At 50.8% G+C, this 23,560-nt stretch overlaps 1 pseudogene; it reads left to right on the top strand.

The window, feature by feature from the left end:
* Positions 1-3,836: 3,836 nt before the first annotated feature.
* LOC144255832 (phosphatidylinositol 4,5-bisphosphate 3-kinase catalytic subunit delta isoform-like) lies at positions 3,837-14,721 on the top strand (annotated as a pseudogene).
* Positions 14,722-23,560: the final 8,839 nt, after the last annotated feature.

Genomic DNA, 23,560 nt, shown 5'->3' with positions numbered 1-23,560 from the left:
CACCCAGAAGCCCCTCAGGCCCTCAGGCTGGGGTAACTCTGCTGCCAAGATAGATGAGCGGTTCTCCCTTGTCATTCTCCATGTGGTTGAAATCATGAGCACCTGGTTTTGGTTCCAGGATCCTTTTGTTCAGCCTTCTGTCTGTGAGACTCATTTTCATTGTGGCATTGTGTGTGCCTTTGTAGATTATTCATTCTCCCTGTGATATAACATTATACTTGGAAAGAATAACCGCAGTTTACTTCCCCACCCTACTGCTGATGTGAGTGTGTCAGCCTGTCCCAAGCAGTGATGTCACAGTCACTCTCACGTGTCTCTGGGCCCATCTGTTGAGGAGTGGATGTGTTGGTGCAGGGCACAGGTGTGTTCACCTTTCATAGGTTCTGCCAGAGAGTTTTCCAAGGTGGTTATATCAGTTTGCATTCTTGGACAGTTCTGAAGTCCCTGAATTTGCTGACATCTGTGAGAGAGACAGAGTGATGGGTCTGGGCTTTGTCCAGAGCAGAGGGCTGAGACTTTTTGGCTGATGAACTCTGAGTCCTGGGAACAGAGAGAGGGAAGGAGATCTGGCTTTCTCCTGTCCTGTCTCCTGTTCACTCTCTATCCTGCACAAGTCTTCATGGGTCTTCCACTTTTGCACTTTCTGTAGAGTTATTTCCCTGCCATCTAGCTGGGAAAGTATGGTGGAAGACTTCACTTCCAGGGTGCTGAGGGCAGGAGAGCAGGAGTGCATTTTCTCAGAACCCAGGCCTTTTGTTCAGAGCTCCTGGTAGGTCTTCCCTTGTGTGCTCATCTTGGCCTCACCAGATTAGGTGACCCAGTGTGTCCCACTGACTTCCCCATTTGGCCAAAGAACATATGGCATCATAGACATATTCTCCAGGATTCCTGATAGTCCCCCGGGTTTTGAATAATAAAGGAATGCTTTGGCTTGGCCATTCTAAGAAAAAGGAACCTCAAATAGGATGTGGTTTCACAATCCAAGGAATCGTCTGCCAGCAGCAGTGCCCTAGGGGGACAAGGCAATGTGTGAATCACACTGCTCCAAGCCACTTCCGCATCCCACTAGGGATGCCTGGCCCCAGCTGGCACTGCCACCAGAAAATATCAGTCTTAAATTAAACATGTCTGTAGCTGGGCACCACTACACATGCTTGTCATCCCCACTACTCAGGAGGCTGAGGCAGGAGGATCGCAAGATTGCATTCAGCCTGGGCTACATAGTGAAGCACTCTCTCAAAACAAATGAAAACTGAATGTCCTTTCAACTACTTTCAAAAGTCATTTAAATACAGGAACTGTGATGTTACAGTAGGTAGGGAAGTTGCATGGGATTGCTTTCCTTTTTTTTTTTTTTTTTGTAGTGCTGGGGATGGAACCCAGGGTCTTGTGCATGCTAATTATCTCTAATACTGAGTGACCTCCTCCAAAAACATTGATATATTTTATTGCATTAATAATAAAAACTTTTATTTACCAAAAAGAGATCATATACCAAGAGAAAAGATGACCCAGAGTAGGAAGAAAACATTTCCACTTCATTTAATCCACAAGGAATAGAATGCAGAATATATAGATTCTATAAAGTAACAAGAATAAGATAAATAACCCCACAGGACACATGCCAAGGTTACAAGTAGGATTTCTGCAAAAGCTAAACATTTTGTGAATTAGCGAAAATCAATTTAAGCAAAGTAAGCCAATTTCATACCCATCAGATTGGCAAAAATGAGTAAGTTTGACAATAGCAAATGCTGAGGGTAATTTGGAGATCGAGCATGAGCTCACGATGGGCAGCACCACATTGAGGAAAACATGGGGTACTTGAGCAAGTGAATGATGGATTTATACCTATCATAGGTTTCACTACATGGAACTCTTGGTCACTTGAAATGTAGATAGTGCACAATTGAGGAATGAACTTCAAAACTCTCTGTTTGTTTGGGAGGGAGCTCAGTAGTAGAGCAATTGTTTCACATGCACAAGGCCCTGGGTGCCATCCTCAGAATTGCACCTCATCCCACGCCCAAAATAACCCACAGTTTATTTAATTTACATTAATTGAAATTTAGAATTTGATACCTGGTCTTTATCAGAAAAGCTTTATTTGTTTGGGACAACTTGGGTTGGTGAATATTTTTAACCTATAAATGGTGTGAAAATTGAGTAGACAAAATAATTCTTGTAGTATTTGTTTGGGTTGGGCTGGGGATAGAACCCAGGGCCTTGAACATGTTAGGTAAGTGCTCTGACACTGAGCTAAACCACCATCCAAGGCCAGTTATTTCTGATAAAATTCTGAAAGTGAAATGGCAGAAAACAAAAAGAAAAAGAAAAGCTGGCAATGAAATAAGCATAAACTATACAAAAGATTTCAAAGGATCAATACTAAAAATAGTTGGAATATCTCTAGTATTTTTTCCCTGTGTTGATTTCATGTCAACATGATGATAATTTGGATACATTGGATTAAATAAAATGCATTCTGAACCTTAATTTTACCTGTCTTTTCCCTTTTAATGTATATATTTTTCCTTGACACCAAACATGAGGTTCACATACTGCTCTTGGACCAGCCTCCTCTCTGCTCCCAGGTGCAGGCTATGAACCCAGTATAGGAATATACATTGTAGCATCTTTTGTAACAACTAAGGAAAATAGAAACAAACCTTCCAAGTTCATCACCATGCTCAGGGCAAATACAAGGTGCTTTCTTTATACAGTGAAACACCTTGCAGGAGTTAAAATGAATGTACTATTGCTACATGTATTCATCCACCTGGATGGATCTAAGGAACATAAATTGAGTAGCCAAAGCAGGTTGCAGAAGTTTCACTAGTTAAGGAAGATTTAAGGCATTCAAAAATATTAGGACTTCTTTGTGGATACAAATTAGTAGTAAAAACACTGATGGAGGCTATAGATAAACAGATTCCAGATGGTGGTGATCTGGAGGGGGAAGATGGGAGTGAGGGAAGTAAGGGGCTGATCTGGTTCTGGAGTGTATGGAAGACAAAATTTATCTGTAATGTTTTGTTATGTATGTGGTGGGGGCAGGTTTGGGGCTCAGTTCAATCAATATATCTCAGCAAATCTTACACACACGCACACACACACAAACACACATACACACACACACACACACACACACACACACACACAAGCACACACTCTGGGGTGCACACCTGTTACTCCAATTGCTTGGGAAGCTGAGACAGGAGGATTTCAAAGAGAGCGTCGGAAAATTATCAAGGCCCTAAATACCTCATGGAGATCTTGTGTCTAAATACAAATATAGGCTGGGGATGGGGCTCGGTAGTTACATGCCCTTGGGTTCTATCCCTGTGGAGGAAAAAATCAATAAAAAGGATGGGGATGTAGTTCAGTGTTAGAGTGTCCCTAGCTTAAATTCCCAGTGTAAAAAGTAAAAAAATACAAATTTTGTCCAGTCATAGCCTTTGGCCTTTCACGAATCCTGAGTTGTACACCCAGCCACACTGCCATTTTTCCTTGCCAGGTGATGGCCATGATAGTGTTTCCCTGACGCATAATTTCCAGAGGAAAATTATTTGGTCTATGGCTCTGGGCCCGCTGTGAGGGAGGCAGATGTGTCCACCATGGTGAGAGGCAGCAGAGTGCAAACAGTTTTCTGGGGCAGTAGGAGCAGCAGCTACCTGGGCAGTGGGGGCCCTGTGGGAGGAGAACACCATGTGCCCAGCTGGGAGCCCTCAGCCTTGAGCCTCACATTGCCTGAGGCCCCCATACACTACTCTCAAGGACTCTCTGCCTTTGCTTCCTTTACATGTCACGTGGCCACAGAGAAATAACAAAGCAGAATGCCCCTGGGGATTGACTGTCCCATGGAATACTGGACCGAGGTGGAGAAGAATCAGAGTGTGGTGGTTGACTTCCTTCTGCCCACAGGGATCTACCTGAGCTTCCCTGTGTCCTGCAATGCCAACCTCAGCACCATCAAGCAGGTACTTCCTGGTCTCCTGTCAGCTCTGGGAGCTCAGAAAGACAGAGACATTGTTCCTCACACTTGAGAACCTCAGATATAAATTTTGAAAAATATACAATATCAAGAACTTGTATAAAATGGGTGGTTAACCTCCACTTACTATCCGAATTCAGCTTACCCCATGGCAATGTGTTCCCCTCCCTAGTTTCAGCTTACCCCACGGCAAAGTGTTCCCCTCCCTAGTTACCAGAGGGCCAGCTACTAGCCTCAGTTGCCCTTAAGCCTCCAGTGCTGGAATGGAACTTTGAAAGTTTGACGCAGATTATGCTGTCTGTCACTTTAGTGACCACAATCTGCTCCCAGACACATAAGGGCCTTGCAGGAATTTGTCTTTAAAACTGTTGCCAACATAGTGCCCATCATCCTTGGAAAGGGTCCTCAGGTTCATTGAATAAATTTCAGGATGAATTACTGAGTCAAAGCAATGAACATCTGCTTTGGTAGAAGCTGTCCTGTGACTTTCAATGGGGTTTTGCCACTTACAAACTCGGGTTTAATGGGTCATGCCTTGGACTGCCCGAGGGCAAGAATTTATTTCACAATTTTAAAAGCTATTATTGAGAACAAGAAAAAAATGATAGAAGCAATGGACCACACTTGAGGGATTTTTTTAATGTCCTGGAAATTTTCTCTCTGCCTTCCTTCCATCCTTCCTTATATTTTTCTACTTCAAAAGTAGCTGGGTGTGTCCCCAAATGTTCCAGTGGCTGAGTCAGGAGGATTGTAAGTTCAAAGCCAGCCTCAACAACATAGAGAGATTCGAAGCAATTAAGTGAGAACCTGTCACTAAAGAAAATATGAAAAAGGGCTGAGGGTATGGCTCTGTAGTTCAGTGTCCCTGAGTTCAATAATAATATTGGCCCATAAAATTTTGGAAAATAAGAATGAGAAGGAAGAGACCTGCCTGTGATCTTGCCATAGAAAATAGCCACAGGCACTACCTTAGCCATTTCCTGTTTTCTAACCACATTCTAACTAAATTCTGATTATGAACTTTCATGACTTGTTTTTTCTGAGTAACCACAGTAACATCTTGTTCATATTCTAGTTCCTGTAAACATCATTATATGGTTCACTTGATGTGCTTACAGAACTTCAAACAGTGTGCCTAAAGTTGAAACACTACAGTAGCAGACTTGTCCCTGGGGTCCCATCTCTCACTTCATTGTGGTTTTGGTTTCTTCATATTTTTATTGATATGAAGCTTTGTGGGTTACGTGTTATGTGTCACAGTGGTTCAGCTCTGCCATGGCTCAAGGCCACCATTGCCTTGGTGGGGTGAAAGCAGCCCTAGATAATGTGTCTAAGGCAGACGTAGCTGCTCAGTCCCCAATCTCCACACATCAAGTCCTTCAGAGAGCACAGGGACAGGAAGCTTGCTGACTAGCTGATTGGTCCTAAGGGCCAAAGGGTTCCTAGGAAGTGATGTTGGGGTCTCCCTTTGCCTTCTATGTGGCTCATACAGAGTTGGATGCCCAGAGTAGAGGCCTCTGCCTGCCTTCCAGCAGCTGTCATGGCCAGCAAGGCTGACCATAACCATTCCTCCCAGATGCTGTGGCACGAAGCCCAGAATGAGCCCCTCTTCCACATGCTCAGTGACCCCAAGACCTACGTGTTCACCTGTGTCAACCAGACCGCAGAGCAGCAAGAGCTAGAGGATGAGCAGCAGCGGCTATGTGATGTTCGGCCCTTCCTGCCCATGCTGCGCCTGGTGACCTGTGAGGGTGACCGCATGGAGAAGCTCATCAACTCACAGATCAGCATCCTCATCGGCAAAGGTAGGGCTCACAGAGCAGCCCCCACCTTGGCAAGGTAGGGCACACCTGGGTGGCTGGTGCCACATGCACCTGCACTGAGCCTGTTCCTGCCCTACAGGCCTCCATGAGTTCGACTGCCTCCAAGACCCAGAAGTGAATGACTTCCGCACTAAGATGCGCCAGTTCAGCGAGGAGGCGGCTGCCCGCCGGCAGCAGCTGGGCTGGGAGGCCTGGCTGCAATACAGTTTTCCCCTTCAGCTGGAGCCCTCCACCAGGAGCTGGGGGGACAGCAACACCTCTCAAATCTCCAACCCAGACCTGCTGGTCAATGTCAAATTTGAGGGCAGCAGGGTGAGCCCATAGCCCATGTCCTAGGGAGGCTGCCCCAGCTGTGGCACATGGGCTGCTATGCCCATGGGGACCTTCCACTGATAAGACACTCCAGTGTCCCAGGCCCCCAAATTTCCCTTCATTCACTGGCATCACACGGCATTTTCCAGGTATGCAGGCATCCCACCAGGTAAGCTCACCAAGGCTGAATTGGTCCCTTATTCACTGGACAAGTATTTCCTGGGTGTCTGCTGTTACTTTCACCAGTGAATGACCCAGGCCCTGCCCTTGTAGGGCTCACACTTGGGGATACCCAATAAAGGCAGGCATGTGGCCTTGCCCCTTTTCCCCAGAAGCCTATGGGCCTGAGAGCAGCATGCCAACCCTCCCTCCTCCCCACAGGAGAGCTTCACCATCCAGGTGTCCACCAAGGATGTGCCCCTAGCGCTGATGGCCTGTGCCCTCTAGAAGAAGGCCAAGATGTACCAGAACCTCACAATGGAGCAGCCTGAGGACTATGTGCTGCAGGTGAATGGGCGGCATGAGTACCTCTATGGCAGCTACCTGCTCTGTCAGTTCAAGGTGAGGCCTGCAAAGAGCCCTCTGCACTCTGGGATCCCTACCACTCTAGAAGGGGCCAGCATAGGAGTGAGAGAGCCAGACTATGGGTCTCTCTTGGTTCCAGGGAATGGATATACCACCCATTGACAGTTCAATCTTACACTCTCATCTCAGTACATATCCAGCTGCCTGCACAGTGGACAAACCCCCCACCTGACCATGGTGCACTCCTCTTCCATCCTTGCCATGAGGGATGAGCAGAGCAAACAGACCCCTCAGGTCCAGAAACCACACACCAAACCGCCCCCCATTCCCATGAAGAAGGTGAGATGGTGTCCTCCCCTTTCTTACCCTCTTTCTCTTCCTACCTCCTTTTGGCCAATCCTAGAGACTCTTGGGCAGCACCAGGGCTAGGCGTTGATCCAGGGGACTTTGGACGGTGCAGTCCTTTTGGAGAGTCAGGGCCTTGAGCTGACACCCAGAGTAGAGTCCTGTCTGAGCTACTGCGATCCCAGATTGCCTACTTCTCTGCAGATCTCAGGGGGGCTGGAGCCCCTGGGCCCCTGTGTGGCAGATTGGTAAAGGATGGTGTTGGTGACAGGTTTCTGAACCTTGCCATAAATTTGGGACCCTCTCCCCCTCTCCCCAGCCTTTCAGTAGCCAGGGGAATGAGCTGGGATTTAAGCCCCTCTCCTCTCCTCTCTAGCCTTCCTCTGTGTCCCTGTGGTCACTGGGGCAGCCTTTCTGAATTGAGCTCATCCACGGCAGCAGAATCAATGCTGATGAGCAGATGAAGGTAGGGGCTCGGGTACCAGGTGAGTGGACAGGTGTTTTTTTTTGTGTGTGTTTTTTTTCACAAACAGGGTGTGCTTTAGCCTGGAGGGGCAGCAGTGAAAGAAGAGTGGGAGGGTGTCACACAAAAGTCACCTGGGCACATTACTCATTATCTCTGCCTGGATTGGCTGTGAACCACATCCAAACAATAAGAGGGGAGGGGAGCAGGCCAGCAGGCCAGGGAGGCCAATTAATGGAAACCTGGGCCAAGCAACTTGTGGGTATTTGACTTTGGTGGAGCTTGTGGAATCAGACACAGCCCATTGAAGTAGGAGGCCCAGTCAGAGATGGGTAAGGCACCATAGAAGCTGGCTGCAGCTGAGCTGAGGTGCTTCCAGGGGTTACCAACCCAGGGGTGCCCAGAGTCTGGGGGACACTGCACATGGTTCCCCCTGGAAGCTGAGCCCCGATGGGCTTGGGGAACAGTGCCCTGTTGTCTCTTCAAAAAGCACTTTCATGGCTCCTCTGCACTTAGAACCACCTGCAGAGGTGGATTTATTGTCCCACTTCTGGGAGGTGATGCCTGTCTGGGTCCACAGAGCATAGCATGTCTTGTCTGGGTCTCTTTTTTGGCATTACTTTACAATCTGGGAAGGGGGTTGTGTCTGCAGGAGTCATGGAGGATTGGGTGGGAGCTGCTCTGGGGATGGGCTGGCAGGTTGGAACTGGAATAGGTACACTGGAGACTGGAGCCACATGGGGCTCAGAAGATGCTAGGCATGAAGGTAGCCAGAGCTGTTAGAAGCAGAAGGGACCCTGAAACTTCTGAACCCTGATGAGGAAACTGAGGTTCTGAGTTGACCCACAGAGTCAAGTGTACTGAGACTGGCTTGCCCCAGCGCAGCCGGGGTACCAATGCCGCAAGACACCTGTACCACTGAGCTGCCAGCCTACACTCTTCTGGACCTCTCTCAATGCAAGAAGTAGATTTGGACCCCTGTGTAAATGGGGACCTTCAAGGAGAGGATTGGAACTTTAGATGGGGTGGGGCCTTCACTCCCTCATCCATGCCCTATACCACTTCCCCAGCTGGTGGTGCAGGCCGGGCTCTTCCATGGCAATGAGATGCTGTGCAACTCGATGTCCAGCTTGGAGGTGAGCATGTGCTCAGAGCCCATGTGGAAGCAGCATCTGGAGTTTGACATCCACATCTGTGACCTGCCGCGCATGGCCCGGCTCTGCTTTGCACTCTATGCGGTGACCGAGAAAGCCAAGAAGGCGCACTCTAGCAAGAAAAAGCCCAAGAAGGTGGTGGGTTGTGCTGACTGGGAGAGGCCCAGGCCTCAGACACCCAGTGAAACCCCTTACTGGGGCCTCTGCTCCCACAGGCAGGCACCCTGAGAACAGGTTCCTGGGAGAGCCTGGGGACCCCAGTCTCTCTGCCTGCCCTAGTCTGGCTCCTTAGTCTGGCTTCCTGTGCTGCCTGAGTAACAGCTCATGAGTTGCCTGACTTGAAATATCTAGCCCAGACCTGTGGTCCTTAGGGGTCCTGGAGGCATCTCCCTTGGTGGAAGGACAGTGTTCTCAGGGGGACAGAAATGATGAGTGAGTGGCTGCCTGGGAAGAGTGTGGCTGGGCCCCAAGTCACTAGACCCAGGATGTGACTTGCCCCTTGACCTGGGCCACATATGGGACTGGTGGGCTTACTCAAGTGTCTCTAGATGCTGGGTGTGAAGATGCAGGCAGCCAGGAAGGGATCTTGCTGGCTTAATTACTGAAACTCTGATAGGAAAGCGGTAGCAGATCCTTCCCCTCCTCCTGGGTCTAACTTGGAGACCTTCCATGCAGTCTGGATCTTCTCTCCTGGTTGGCCTGGAGACTGGTTCCATTCTCATATGAACAAGAACAGGCTCACTCTGATCTGTAGTATCCTTCTCCAGGACTTCCCAATCGCCTGGGCCAACCTCATGTTGTTTGACTACAAGGACCAGCTCAAGACTGGAGAGCTCTGCCTCTACATGTGGCCCTCTGTCCCAGGTGGACCCAGGCCCATCAGGGAGAGGCTTTTGGAGGGTGAGGTATCCAGAACTGGTTCCCCTACAACTATATCTCTCCCTGCCTTCAGATGAGAAAGGAGACCTGCTGAACCCCATGGGTACCGTGCATAGCAATCCCAACACAGAGAGTGCTGTAACCCTGGTCATCTACCTGCCCAAGGTGGCCCCTCACCCTGTGTACTACCCTGCCCTGGAGAAGGTCAGTGAGGTCCTTCTTGGAAGCTGAGCGCTCACCAGGAGCTTTCCTGGAGCTCCTCAGACGGGGTCCCTGGCCACCCCAGGCTTTGCCCATTGCTGGGGGCTGGGTCATCATGCTGATTTGAGGCATTCCAGTAGCTATGTGGCCCACCAGGGGATGTTGGTGATGTCTGATGACATTTTTCTGTCACAGCCAATGGGAGAGGTACTACTGGCCTGAGGCAGGCTGAGCCTGGAGATGCTACTTAATGCCCTACAGTATGCAGGAGGGCTCCCACCAGCAAGAGTGGTTGGCAGTAGTGCTGAGGTGCAGACGCCCTGCCTAGAGCCCTGCCAGTGCTGGCCCAGGCCTGGAGAGCTCACAGCAGGTACACTTGTTGCAGATTCTAGAGCTGGGACATCACGGGGAGCATGGGCCTACCACCAAGGAGGAGGTGAGCTGGGGTGCTGGTGGGGCATGGAGCCAGGTGCTGGGCTGGAGGCCTCAGTCTGCCTGTGCCCCTTAGAAGCTGCAGCTGCAGGGAATCCTGGAGCAGCGGGGGTCAGGAGAGCTGTATGAGCATGAGAAGGACCTGGTGTGGAAGATGTGGCATGAAGTGCAGGAGCACTTCCCAGAGGCTCTGGCCCACCTGCTGCTCGTGACCAAGTGGAACAAGCACGAGGATGTGGCCCAGGTGGGTGGAGAGGGGCACCAGGGGCACAGCTGGAGTAGAGAGATAGCAGTGGGCCCCCCACCACCTGACTGCAAAGCGTCCTCCAGATGCTCTACCTGCTGTGCTCCTGGCCCTAGCTTCCTGTCCTGAATGCCCTGGAACTGCTGGACTTCAGCTTCCCTGACTGCCACGTGGGCTCCTTTGCCATCAGGTCCTTGAAGAAACTGACGTGAGTCCCAGCTGGGCATTGAGGCCCACAGGCTGCCAGCTCCTCACTAAGACATCTTGCCCTGGCAACCTGGAAGTGGGTGCTGGGTGGAGATGAGCCTAGGCTGGCCTCACCCTCTTTCCAGTCACCTGCCAGCTGGAGACCTCTGTCCTGAGTTTCAGAACCCCAGACTCAACCAGCCTTCCTCCCCTACAGAGACGACGAGCTTCTCCAGTGCTTGCTGCAGCTGGTGCACGTCCTCAAGTACAAGTCCTACCTGGACTGCGAACTGACCCAATTCTTGTTGGACCGGGCTCTGGCCAACCGATAGATTGGCCACTTCCTATTCTGGCATCTTCGGTAGCTGGATGCACCCCTGCTGATTCCTTGGGAACCTAGAAAAGCCATGGGGGATGAGGGTCTCCTGGCCTGCTGACCTCATATTTACTGGGCTGGGGAGGGGCTATGTGCCACTCCTGGCCATTCTCAGCCCCATCTTCTCCCTCCAGCTCTGAGATGCATGTGCCGTCCGTGGCCTTGAGTTTTGGCCTCATCATGGAGGCCTACTTCAGGGGCAGCACCCACCACATGAAGGTGCTGATGAAGCAGGTGAGGCTCAGAGTGCCTGTGCCTGAGGCAGGCTCCCCTTCCAGGCCCCTTCACAGTCATACTCCTGGTTCTGGCTCAGGCTCATGTGCACTGCTGCTACTCCATTCTGCCCACCAGGCAGAAGCACTGAGCAAGCTGAAGGCCCTGAGCGACTTTGTGAAGGTGAGCTCCCAGAAGACCACCAAGCCCCAAACTAAGGAGCTGATGCACTTCTACATGCGCCAGGATACTTATCTAGAAGCCCTTTCACACTTGCAGTCCCCATTTGACCCCAGCACGATGCTGGCAGAAGTCTGGTGAGCCCCAGGCCTAGCCCCTCCTGGAGCCAGGCCCTAAGCCCCCTCCCCCGCCCTAAGCCCCCAACCGCCCAGGCCAACATGGCCCTCTGCCTGCAGTGTGGAAAAGTGCACCTTCATGGACTCCAAGATGAAACCCCTGTGGATCATGTACAGCAGTGAGGAGGCAGGCAGTGGTGACAGCGTTGGCATCATCTTTAAGAACGGGGATGGTGAGCCAGGCTGGGCAGGGGACATGCTGAGGCCTTGGCCTTCTCACCTAGGCCCATACTGTTCTGTGGTAGGGCCCCAGGGGGTTCCCTGAGAAGACAGAGCTCAGATACTCTGAGCCTTGCATGGGTGTATAACCCACTAGAAACTCCTGCCCTTCCAGACCTCCGCCAGGACATGCTGACTCTGCAGATGAAACAGCTCATGGATGCCCTGTGGAAGCAGGAGGGCCTGGACCTAAGGTGGGGCCTCTATCCATCACCTGTTTGTTTGGGTCTGTAACGGGCCTCAGAGCCTGCTCCTGGATGAGTTCCTGGTCTAAACTGACACCTCCCTGTTGGATGTGAGAGCGGCTGTTCTTACAAGAGGGATAGGGGAGCTGGAGGGGTTTGGGTAAGGCCATTCCTGGTGCTCAGCTCCTATTTCCTGGCTTCCTACCCCTTGGGGAGCAGTGCCACCTTCTTCCAAGCCCACTGACTCATTCTCTTCAGAGCAAACATGAGCCCAGCCAAGGTGTGCTCTGCAACTTGGGTGCCAGTTCTGTGTCTCTGAGGCACCTTCCTCAGAGCCCCACACCCCGTAATCCTTAGGAATTTTAGCAGTATTCCCTGTGGTTTTGTTGGGTGCCTCAATTTCCAGGGGGTTCCAGTAGCCCCAGAGAATGTCCTTAACCATAGTGTCTGCCTGTGCCTCTTCTCATGTGCTAGGATGACCCCCTATGGCTGCCTTCCCACTGGTGACTGCATGGGCCTCATTGAGGCGGTGCAGCACTCGGACACCATTGCCAACATCCAGCTGAACCAGAGCAACCTGGCTGCCATGGCTGCCTTCAACAAGGATGCCCTGCTCAACTGGCTCAAGTCCAAGAACCCTGGGTAGGCTTTCTTATTCCTGGGAGAGGCTCCATAGAGTGAAAGATGAGGGAAGGCCTGTGACAGTTTCCATGGCTGCTTGGCTCAGCTGAGCACTGGCCCACATCTGATTTGGGGTAGGACAGAGAAGGTCACTGTTCCTGGGTGTCCATTTTTCGTGGCTGTGTTATACTACTCAACTCTTTGGGAGTTAAAACCATCAGTGTGTTTAGTCACAAATATGTAGCTTGAGTGGGTTCTGCTGTGGTTTGAAATAGCTGGTGCTATGGCTAGCATGTGTGATATTGCCTGAGCCCAGAGCTTCTACCAACGGCCCAGTCACACACCTAGGGACTTGGCTGTCAGTTGTGCCTCTTTATGCAGCCTCTCTTCATCTAACACATAGACCTTGGCTTTTCTGAATGGTATTGTGTGGAAGAAGGGGGCAATTTCAAGCTGGGCATGGTGACCTATGCTCCAGAATAATGTCCTCCTTGTTGATTAACACAAGGCCAGATTCAAGAGGAGGGAAAATATAAGGAGCCCTGGTTTTCAATCTTCCCCACCCAGAGAAGCCCTGGATCGAGCCATTGAGGATTTCACCCTCTCTTGTGCCGGCTACTGTGTGGCTACATATGTGCTGGGCATCGGTGACCGGCACAGTGACAACATCATGATCCGTGAGAATGGGCAGGTAAGGAGCACTGTGTTCAGCTGCCCAGTGAGCTTGTCTTACATCCCTGGCCCAGTGGCCTCTCTGACCTACCCACACATCCCAGAAGAGTGCCCCAAGTCCTGCTGACTTCCTCTAACTGGAACCTCTCTTTGTGAAGCCTATTCTCCCTGCCCTTCCCTCCCCTCAGCTATTTCACATTGACTTTGGCCACATTCTGGGGAATTTCAAGACCAAGTTTGGAATCAACCATGAGCGAGTCCCATTCATCCTCACCCATGACTTTGTCCACGTGATTCAGCAGGGCAATACTAGTAATAATGAGAAATTTGAAAGGTGAGGGTGCCCAGGGCCCCAGTGAGGGGACAGTGTCCAGCCAGGGGCAGGGATGGGGACATAGCCCTCAGGCTAACTCCTGCCTCCACCCTGGGGGTGCTGCCTTCTCTGCAGGTGCACCCCAATCCAAAAGTACCCTGTTGGACAGTGCAAACAGGAGGTCCATGGGAGGTGTAGGAGCAGGTCCAGGCCAGGGGCAGACACTCAGGGGCAGGTGCTGGCTGGATGCAGAACCCCTGCTTGTTTGGGGCTGGGGATGCCAGGGAAGACCCAGGGATTTATCTATTTCCTCCACCTCTGCAGGTTTCGAGGCTACTGTGAACAGGCGTACACCATTCTGCGGCGCCATGGGCTCCTCTTCCTCCAACTCTTTGCTCTGATGCAGGCAGCAGGCCTGCCTGAGCTAAGCTCCTCCAAAGACATCCACTATTTGAAGGTATACCAGCACAGGACCACACCAGACTGGAGGCCAGGGTCTACCACAACTTCACAAGGCCTGCCTGAACGTCTACAGCTGTGGAGGAGCCTGCCTTCCCTATGTATAGTATAAAAAATGAGCTTGGCAGAGCTCATCCTGGTCAGAGTGCATCTTGCCCGAACAGCTCAGGGACCTAGGAGATTCACCTCTCAGATGGCGGCCCTCATGCCATCCCAGGCCCAGCAGTGCAGTATGGTGGGAAGTGGCCAGAATGTTGCACTCCCTGGGCCTATTCTCGCCCAGTTGCAGGTGAACTGTGATCTTGTTTGGTCATACCATGTGTCCTCAGTGTCTTTCATGCATGAGATAAAGTCTCTTGTAGGTTTGCAAGACACTTCGCATTCCTGTCTTTTCAGTTAGTGAGAGGCAGAGTGGGAGGGGGTGTATTCCCTAAAGCTTCTCCTGCCCTTCTCTCAGCTAAGGTGAGGCCGCCTGACCCTCTGCTTGCAGTTCTTTTAGGAAGGAATTTCAACAACCCGAGGTGGCAGGAGTACAGGGAGGCAGAAGGGTTTGAGATGCAGCAGGGTCAGGATCCCTGAATGTTGATGCAGTTGTGATGATTCTGTCCCAGGACACCCTGGTGCTGGGGAAGATGGAGGAGGAGGGGCTGAAGCACTTCAGGGTGAAGTTCAATGAAGCCCTGAGGGAGAGCTGGAAGACCAAAGTGAACTGGCTGGCACACAACCTGATCAAAGACAACCGGCAATAGTGGCCACCTCTGAGCTGCCACAGGCTGACAAACCTGTCTGAGGACAGCTACCCTTGTTTGTCCTAGATGGGGCCTACACCTGAACTACACCTCATGGGAAAGAACAACACAATTACATTTTGTTTTCACTAGTTATTTAGACAGACAGGAAATGTTTCAAGATGATGGGGAAATGTGATGGACATTATTATCCAAAGTAGATGTACAAAGACACAAATTTGTGAAAATATACTTTGTATAAAACAAGAGATAGGAAAAATTGTGTTGTATTTGTGTAATAAGAATTATAATATATTCCACTGTCATACATGTATAAAAAAACTATAATAAAGAACCAAACAGCCAGGGCTGGGGTTGTAAGCTCAGTAGTAGAGTGCTTGCCTCGCACGTGTGAAGCGCTGGTTTTAATCTTCAGCACCATATAAAAATAAATTAAAATAAAGGTATTTTTCCATCTACAAGTAAAAAATAACAAAAAGAACAAAACACCATAAATGCAAATGCTTCCTAGTGCAGAGGACGGGTGCTGCACTGAGTCCAAGCACTGTGAGTTGGGCACCTTGAGGTTGTACCTTGCTCTTGTCTTAGGATGGGCATTCCAGGTCTTCCAGCTGGTGGATCTTGCCCAGCAAAGACTCACTTCCTCTTGGGGAAGCCTTATTCCCAGGCTCTCCACCTAGCAGTTACTTGGCCTCCTGTCCACTTAGGACACCTCAATCCCCAGATCACCTTCTGCCACCTGTGTGGCCCACCCTGCGTGTTCTCCATTGACCAAGTCCTGGGAAGCTCCCAAAGAAGCCAGGGCACCCCATAGCCACAGGGATGCTTGCTCTTCACTGCTAAAGTGACTCTCAGGTAGAGGATGCCCTCACCTCTTTCACCTTCAGGTAAGAAAATAATACCACTCTATTTACTGAACCTCTACAGCTGCAGAGGAGCCTGCCTCCCCTATGTGTAGTATAAAAAATGAGCTTGGCAGAGCTCCTGGTGAGGGTCTGTGTGGTGATGTGTGAATAGGCTGCCTGCTCTGGAAGGTTTAAGGGAGGATGGGGCTTGATGTCCCCCCAGGGCTCACCTTTGAGGAACCATCTGGGAATAATCTTGGGCCATGTGAGGCAGGGTCTTTCTCTCTGAGGGCACTTACTCTGAGATGGTCCAAGTTTAGCCTCAGTAATCCCAAAGGGCTACACAAGAGAAACTGTCCCTACTGCAGGATCCTGTGCCTCTTTCAGCTTTCTGAAGCCCACTGTAGTGAAGCATCCAGGACTTGGGCTTTTAGAAACCCACAGTGGGATGGGGCCAGAGCCCAGTCATAGAGCATGTGCTGAGTATGCATGAGACCCTGGGTTTGATCTCTAGCAGTGTAAACAAAAAAAATATGAAGAAGCTCCTGATAATCCTGATGCACAGTTAGTTCATTCAGGACCTTCTGGGCTCACTGCTGATCTCTCAGGTGTCTCCCAAGACTCAGCAGAGCCAGCAGACTCTGGCCCTTAGCACGAGAGGTGCACAGCGTAAAAGGAATGCCAGATGCCAGCTCTCTGCATTTTCAATAGCTGTTGTGCCACCAGAGCACCTGTCTCATCTGCAGTAGCCAGAGATGACACTTTTGTTCCCAAATAAATGCTGAATTTAATCAGGCCACCTGCCTCCTTTACAGTATGAAAAACCACACACATGTCTATGTATTATGCTTCAAGGCATGGGCTACAGACCTTGCACAACCTCAGCGATTTCTGTGTGTATGGTCTGTTGCCCAGTGATAACAGCTTCTATTTGTTTTCAATCATTTCATGTTGCATGTTAAATATCACTGATGTGGATTGAGTCTGCTGTCTTTTTTCACAAGACAGAAAGGCAAGTGGAAAGAAATTAAAGCCTTTCTATGGTCTTATGTTCTTGACTCAAAAGGAAAACAAAGTTTAAACAAGGCAGTAAACAGGCATCACTCCAGCTGGAGTTAGAACCAGAACTTTAGTGTACAGACTTTCCCACCTAGCATCAATACATGCATCTGGGCAGGAACACCAAGGCACTATAGACCATATGAGGACATCCCTCTCTGTTAGCTTCTACCACTGTCTAGAAGGCATCCACACAGACTGCATGTGGATGGGCAGCCACACAACAGCACAGCCATCCTTAAGACTGGCAGTGAGGACACAGGGGCAGTTTGCAGGATGATCCACAGGTTTACAGTCTAGCATCTGACATGTAAATGAAGAACAAAGTTCTTTGTTGCTCTAGCCCCAAATTCTTTCTCTCCTTGATCTTCCCATGGATCAGAGTAGCAGGACTCCTGGCTACTGGAGTGAGGATCTGACCCCAATACAGGGGCATTCTGCAGGAGCAACCTACAAGGGTTGGGGTGGGGTAGATGCAGACTGTTTTGGAACATTGTAGCACACTGCCTTCCTCCATTATGAGTGCAGATCCCTCAGGAAAGCACTGCTATCTCCAAAACCAAGTGGTCAAGTGATCTGCACCACAGCTTTCAGTTTCAATGAACCACAGAGAACTTCACCAGCAGGAAAATGTACATTTATGAAGTCTCAGTACAGAAACACAAAGCCTGAGTGACATAAAAGGAAGCTTCTGGTCCTGAGAGGAGTGCATGAGAAGCCAGGGACCCCATAGATCCCATCCCAAACATGATACTAGAAGTGTGCAGAACCCCAAAGACGAAGACCAATTTCCAGACTTCAAACACAAACCACTACTCTGGTCCCAAACAGCACACCAAATCCTGCATAGCCTCATGCCTAGACCAGAGTGAGTAGGCCTCCCCTCCTAGTTTCCCGAGGGAGAGGTAACAGAAGCAGAGTCACTGCACTTGGCATCCTAGTCCTGAGTACATTAGCACAAAGGACACAGAGAATTACAATGTATTTACAAAGCATTAAAAAGTCAGTTGATCATCTACATATTAACCCCATTCTACCACTTGTAAAAGCACTAGTTTGGAAAAATAAATAAAGACCTTTAAAAAGAAAAAGAAAAAAATGATTACCAATTTTTACTCTTTGTCAGCTAGTCTAGTCACTGCAACTTTTCTGGAGGTGCAAGATGTGGGCAACTCACTGGATGGTAGGAGCCTGAATTGCTGCATCCCCTGAGCTGGCAGGACATGGCAGGGAGGAAGAGTTAGCTCCTGGCTTTTGGGAAAAAGAGATCCAGAAGGGGTGGGCAGATGGCGGGAGTTAGATTTCCACACACTGGGCGGATAATCAGCAATGGGGGTCTTCAGACCTGCTGGCTGAAGATATTTTGTACATGGAGTACCCGCTGGCTAGGAGCTGGGTAGCAGACATTCTGAGGTGGGGATGGAAAAGTCCAGATTGAACTCAGTAGCTGAGTGTGGAGCTTTCCCAAACCAGCTGCTGATGCTGGTTGAAGTTCTAGACGTCCCCAGTGCCACCCTTCTTCTCCTCACAGACCTCCCACTGGTCAATAGTGATGTCTTCTCCTCCTCCTCTCCAGCCTCACACTGCTCTTTCTCTTCCTCCTCCTCCTCCTTACCACTGTGCTGGTTCCTGTAGGTCTGCAAAGAGAAGGATGTGCGAGTCCAGCTCATGGCCAAGTCATCCAGTGTCCACCTTCCAGGAGCAGCAGCAGAAGGGAGATGTCCCCCAGTGAGGGAGACTGTCCAGGGAAAGGGGCCTAGGCCTCGCTGGAAGTGGCCTCTCCATGGAGTCCAGGCATGCAGCGAGCTCCTGGATGGGGATGTTCAGTTCCCTCCTTGGAGCACTGTCTCTGCATAGAGTGGGAGGAGCACCAGCCTGAAGCCAGCTCATCTCTGCACTTACACTTACTAGGTTGTATGAACTTCAGTAAGGCCTCACTGAGCCTCAGATTCCCCCTCTGGATTTGAGGATTCTAGCTCACCGAGTTGTGTGGTTATAAGGTGCAGGCACATGAACATGGAGGAGCCTGGCCTACAGTGCTCTGTAGCCTGGGGCCCTGTCTGTTCCTACCTCCTTTTGGAGTTCATGGTGATGGTCAAGGCAGAGTCATTGCCATCCATCTCATTCTCCTTCCCCGTGTCCTGGTCCTGAGAGGTTCACTGATGTGCAGCCCAGATCTGAAACACCCCCAGGATGATCTTAAACACCATGAAGTAGATGCAAACAACAATCACCATGGTGACAGGATTCAGGATGACTGTCAAGGGAGAAAAAAGGACAAACAGGGCTGCAGGGAGGTCACCAAGATTGAGGCTTCCCACCTGTCACTGGCTATCCTAGGTTGGCACACTCTACATGACCCTCAGAGACTAGAAAGTGCCATGAACAGCTTTGCATGTTCTCAAACTTGCTGGGTCACTGTGGCTGTGGGCAGGCAATCATTTCCTCATGTGCAATGGGGAGTGGGAACAGTGTTTCCATGCTCCCAGCCAGGTGGGACAGGGATATCTGCCTAAGCTCTGTGTGATGCTTAGTATTTGCACCTAGGTGCCTCCCACATCCTTCCTGTAAATGATTGAGGACTGAGCAGGTTGTGGCATGACAGGTAAACAAAAAAGCATTGCTTAGGGTGAACAAAGTGTGGTTGGGCAGCCATGTGGCTGGCATGTTCCACAGGATTGGCAGCATGGATCGTGTTCACCTGCAATGGACAGGAAGAAAGGATCACTAGGGACGAGAATCCTCACTGCTTCCAAGAGGATAAATGGGGCAGAAGCAGCTGTGAACAATGCTAGTCTTAGTAGCCCCTGGGCCCTGTTGTAAGAAAATGGTGCATGTGTTTGTGACCAGAAAAAAAGGAAACAAAAACAAAACAAAACAAAACAAAAACTTGTAAGCACTTAGAAACCACTGTAAATCTGATGTTGTTCCATGTCCAAGAAACAGCACTTTTCTAATAAATCCTTTATAGTTAACTTTATCAAATAATCCATCCATGAGAGCAGTGTGGCAAAGCAACCTCAGGTCCTAGTCACTTGGGAAGTAGATGGTGTACAAATTTCTCCTGCTTTACCCCAAAACCTAGAAACTGGAAAGATGACACAATTCAAAATCTTTTATTTCCTTTTATGGTAAAGATGGTCAGTTGCTAATAACACCCTGGATCCAATTCCCTAGACCATGGATCCCTTGAGCAACGACAAAGCCACAGAAGATGCTGATGAAGGCTTCAGAGCAGGGTGGTCCTCTCCCTGCTATGGTCTGACAGTGACCACTGCCAGCTAGGACAGTGTTAGCCCTGTGTGCAGTGGGTCCCTTCATCAGTCCAAGGACCCAACTTCACTACCAACAGATCCAGTGACCTGACACCACTACAAGGATCCTTTTGTTAACCAGCTGCTGTTCTTTATAGAAGAGCGTCCTTGTGTCTCATGTGTGAAAACTTCAGCAACAACCTTGTCCCTTCCTGTGGTATTCCCTGACACTTGCTCTCTATCACCTCCCTCCATGGTTCCTCAGGCTCTCACTCAGAATGCAGCAGATGGTGGAATGGAGCAGCAGCCCAACCTGTCAGTACAGACTGCACAGGTCTATCCACATCAGGCCAGGCTGAAGAAGGCCACCACTCCCGGGGTAAGCCTCATTTGCCATGATGAGTGTGCTAAAGTGTGTCGACAAACATCAGGGCCAAGAGACTGGGCCCTCTGTCACCACCACAGCTGGCTCTTTTGGGTAGCAGCCCTGTACACACCTCCTCCTTAAGTTCATTGCTGAGGTAGCAGCCATTTACCTCAGAGCAGATGAGAATGAACTACCAGGTCAGTTGAACTACCAGTTGGTCAATGAACTACCAGGTATGCCAGTTCCAGTAGCACAGGAGTTACAAAACCTTTTGGTAGCTGGCCATGGTGCCACACCTGCAGGGTTAAGAACATACCAGGTGGCTCAAGTTAGGAAGCTGGGTGGGGCCAGAGCCAGGGCCCCAGTGGCTAAAGGTAGGCATCTGGGATGCTGAGCCAACAGGACAAATGCATGTGGTTTTCCAATTGAGGAAAAAAAATAGCATGCTTGGCGTTTTAGGGGCATATGCTAGTCCTTTGTATGTTAGTGCCACATGTCATCTTCTTGTTCAGAAGGGGGACACTGTGCAACAATGCTGTCTCTCCACAAGTTTGAAGATATTGGGAGCCATGTGGCTTCCAGCTGGCTCTGGCCTCTCACCTGTGAAAACCGTGCCCAGGTCAGAGGGGTTCACTTCAATGAACTTCTGCTACAGGTGGGTTGTGTCCACATCCAGGCTCTCCTGCTCTGGGTTTGGTTCCTCTCACTCCTCAATATGCAACCGTCTCAGATAGCAGGGAGCCTGTGGAGCCCAATGAAGCTGGTCATAGCTAATGGACACCCAACTCAGGCTCAAGCTCAGAAACCCATTTTCAGGACAAGCAAGAGAGGTAAGGGAGAGTCAAATTCAAGAATTGGGGGCTACTGAGGGTGTGGCTCAGTGGTAGAGCATGTCCTTAGCACACACACAGCTCTGGGTTTGATTCCAGTATGAAATAAACAAAGCAAACAAACAAATGGTAGCACTGCACAAATTCTGGGCAACAACAGCAGGAACACTGTCCTCCTATGGAGTGAGCCAAAAGACATAGCTCAGACCCACTGATCAGTCAGGGAAAGATGGAAAGACCCTGAATTGGTTTCCAAAGAGCATGATGACACCAGGCAAGGAAGAAGCCCTCTCAGAAACAGGATCTCCCAAAACCTCAGAGGGAAAGAAGGTGGGTACATCAGCCGCAGTAAGGAGTGTCCAGGAAGGTAAGGAGGCCTCCCCATGCAGAGCGGCTGTTACCCTGGGGTCTTCAGATTCATCCCCCAGGAACTACACTTCTCATGTGATTGTGCTGATGATTCCAAGCTCAGGGAACAGGAAAACCCCTAAGAGCTCTGAAATTTAGAAGCAGTTCAGGCAAAGCAGTGGACTCCACTCTGGTTGATCTTGGGCTTTTCCAGCTACAAAATCATGATGTAGCTTTGGACTGGGGGGACTGCAATGCAGGGCACCTTATTAAAACACCTGCCACCAAGAATGAGGCTATCAGGGCTCTGAAAAACACCTGGGAACCCACAGGTGCAAATGATGGTGGAGGGGGACCACACAGGTTCTCACTACCTTGGGACAGAAGACTGTGGCCCCTCCAGGAACCCCAGACATCAGCACAGCTCCCACCCCCACCACGTGGAGTGTGGTGCTGGCCAACTTGGAAAAATATCATAATTATCATGCGAAGTTACAGAAGTTACACACAATGTATGCATGCTGTAGGCTTTCATTTAGGTAAAGCACTAGAAAATACAAAATAATGTATGGCAACTGAGAAGAGACCAGTGGTTGCTTTGGGGTGGGTGGCTGGGGAGTGGGGGCTTAGCAAGGCATTAGGAAAGGGCTAGAGAAATGTTTGGGATAATAAGAGAGGGGTTCACTATGATTGTGGCAAAATAAATCATGGGTATATACATATATCAAATTTACCAAACTGCACACTCCTAAATATGTGAAGTCTATTACAGGACAATTGTATTTCAACAAACACATCTTAGAAAATACAGGGGAAAGAAAAGTTTCCTTCCCTCTGGAACCTGTGTCTGTCCAGCAGAGTGAATACCTCACATCCATGGAATCCCCAGCCCACATAGGGCCAAAAGCCTCACCTGTAGAGGTCCCCTCAGGGGCCACTGCCAACCATGGGGAGGAGCTCTAGATCTGCCCCAGAGTCTGCCTCAGGACTTCAGAAGAAGGCTGAGGAGGGGCCTCTCTCTCAGCTCTGGGCCCGTCCCACCTGCCCAGCCTGAGTGCCCTGACTCCTGCTACCAAGCATGAAGGGTGCCCCTTCCCAGCAAGGAGCCTCAGCCTGAAGATTTGCCTGCAGGAGGAACAAGGGAAAGCCAGGTGGGCCTCGCAGGCTCCAACCAGCAGCAACCCAGCACCTTCTTGTCCCTCCTGCAGGAGGTGAGGAACATGGGCCAGGAAGGCTCCGTGCAGCCTCTTTTGTACTGTGGCTACTATGGCTCCCCTGACACTTGCTGCTGCCACGCCCAGCCTGCCATCCTCAGGCCCAGGGACAGCACAGTACCTGAGAGGACAGCCCATCTTGGTTGACTGCCTTCCAGGCCCTATTTCCTCTGCAGCGCCCTTGGATCTGGCTGTCTGGGTGAAGGGGGAGCTCCCCCCTGCACCCAGGGGAGAGGGCACTCTCCCCTCCAGGGGAGGCCCTTGGGACTTGGGTGTCAGGGTGGTGGCGAGAACTCCACCACCCCTCGCACCCAGGGGAGAGGGCACTCCCCCCTCCGGAGGGAGGCCCCTCGGACCTGGGTGTTGGGGTGGGGGGGAGCTCCACCATCCCCGCAATCAAGGGAGAGGGCACTACCACCTCCCGGGGGAAGGCCCCTCAGACCTGGGGAGCTCCACCCCCCACCCTACACCCAAGGGAGAGGGCACTGCCACTTCCAGGTGGGAGGCCCCTGAGACCTAGATTTTGGGGTGAGGGGAGCATCCTCCTCATCCTCCCCGCACCCAGGGGAGACGGCACTACCCCTCCACAGCGGAGGCCCCTCTAACCTGGGTGTCAGGAGGGGAAGCTCTCCCCTCCGCACCCAGGGGAGAGGGCACTACCCCCTCCAGGGGAGAGACCCCTCTTAACTGGGTTTGTGAAGGGAGCTCACCCCTGCACCCAGGGGAGAGGGCACTCTCCACTCCAGGGGGGAGGCCCCTCTAACCTGGGTGTGTGTGGGGGGGAACTCCCCCTCTATGCACCCAGGGGAGAGGGCACTCCCCCCTTCAGGGGGGAGGCCCCTCTAACCTGGGTGAAAGGGGGGAGGAACTCCCTGGCACTGCACCCAGGGGAGAGGGTACTCCCCCTTCCAGGGGGGCGACC

The sequence above is a fragment of the Urocitellus parryii genome, chromosome 7, assembly GCF_045843805.1.
Source record: "Urocitellus parryii isolate mUroPar1 chromosome 7, mUroPar1.hap1, whole genome shotgun sequence".
In the NCBI taxonomy this organism is placed as follows: domain Eukaryota; kingdom Metazoa; phylum Chordata; class Mammalia; order Rodentia; family Sciuridae; genus Urocitellus; species Urocitellus parryii.
The sequence above is the reverse complement of the archived record's forward strand: the minus strand, read 5'-3'. Positions and strand labels throughout refer to the sequence as shown.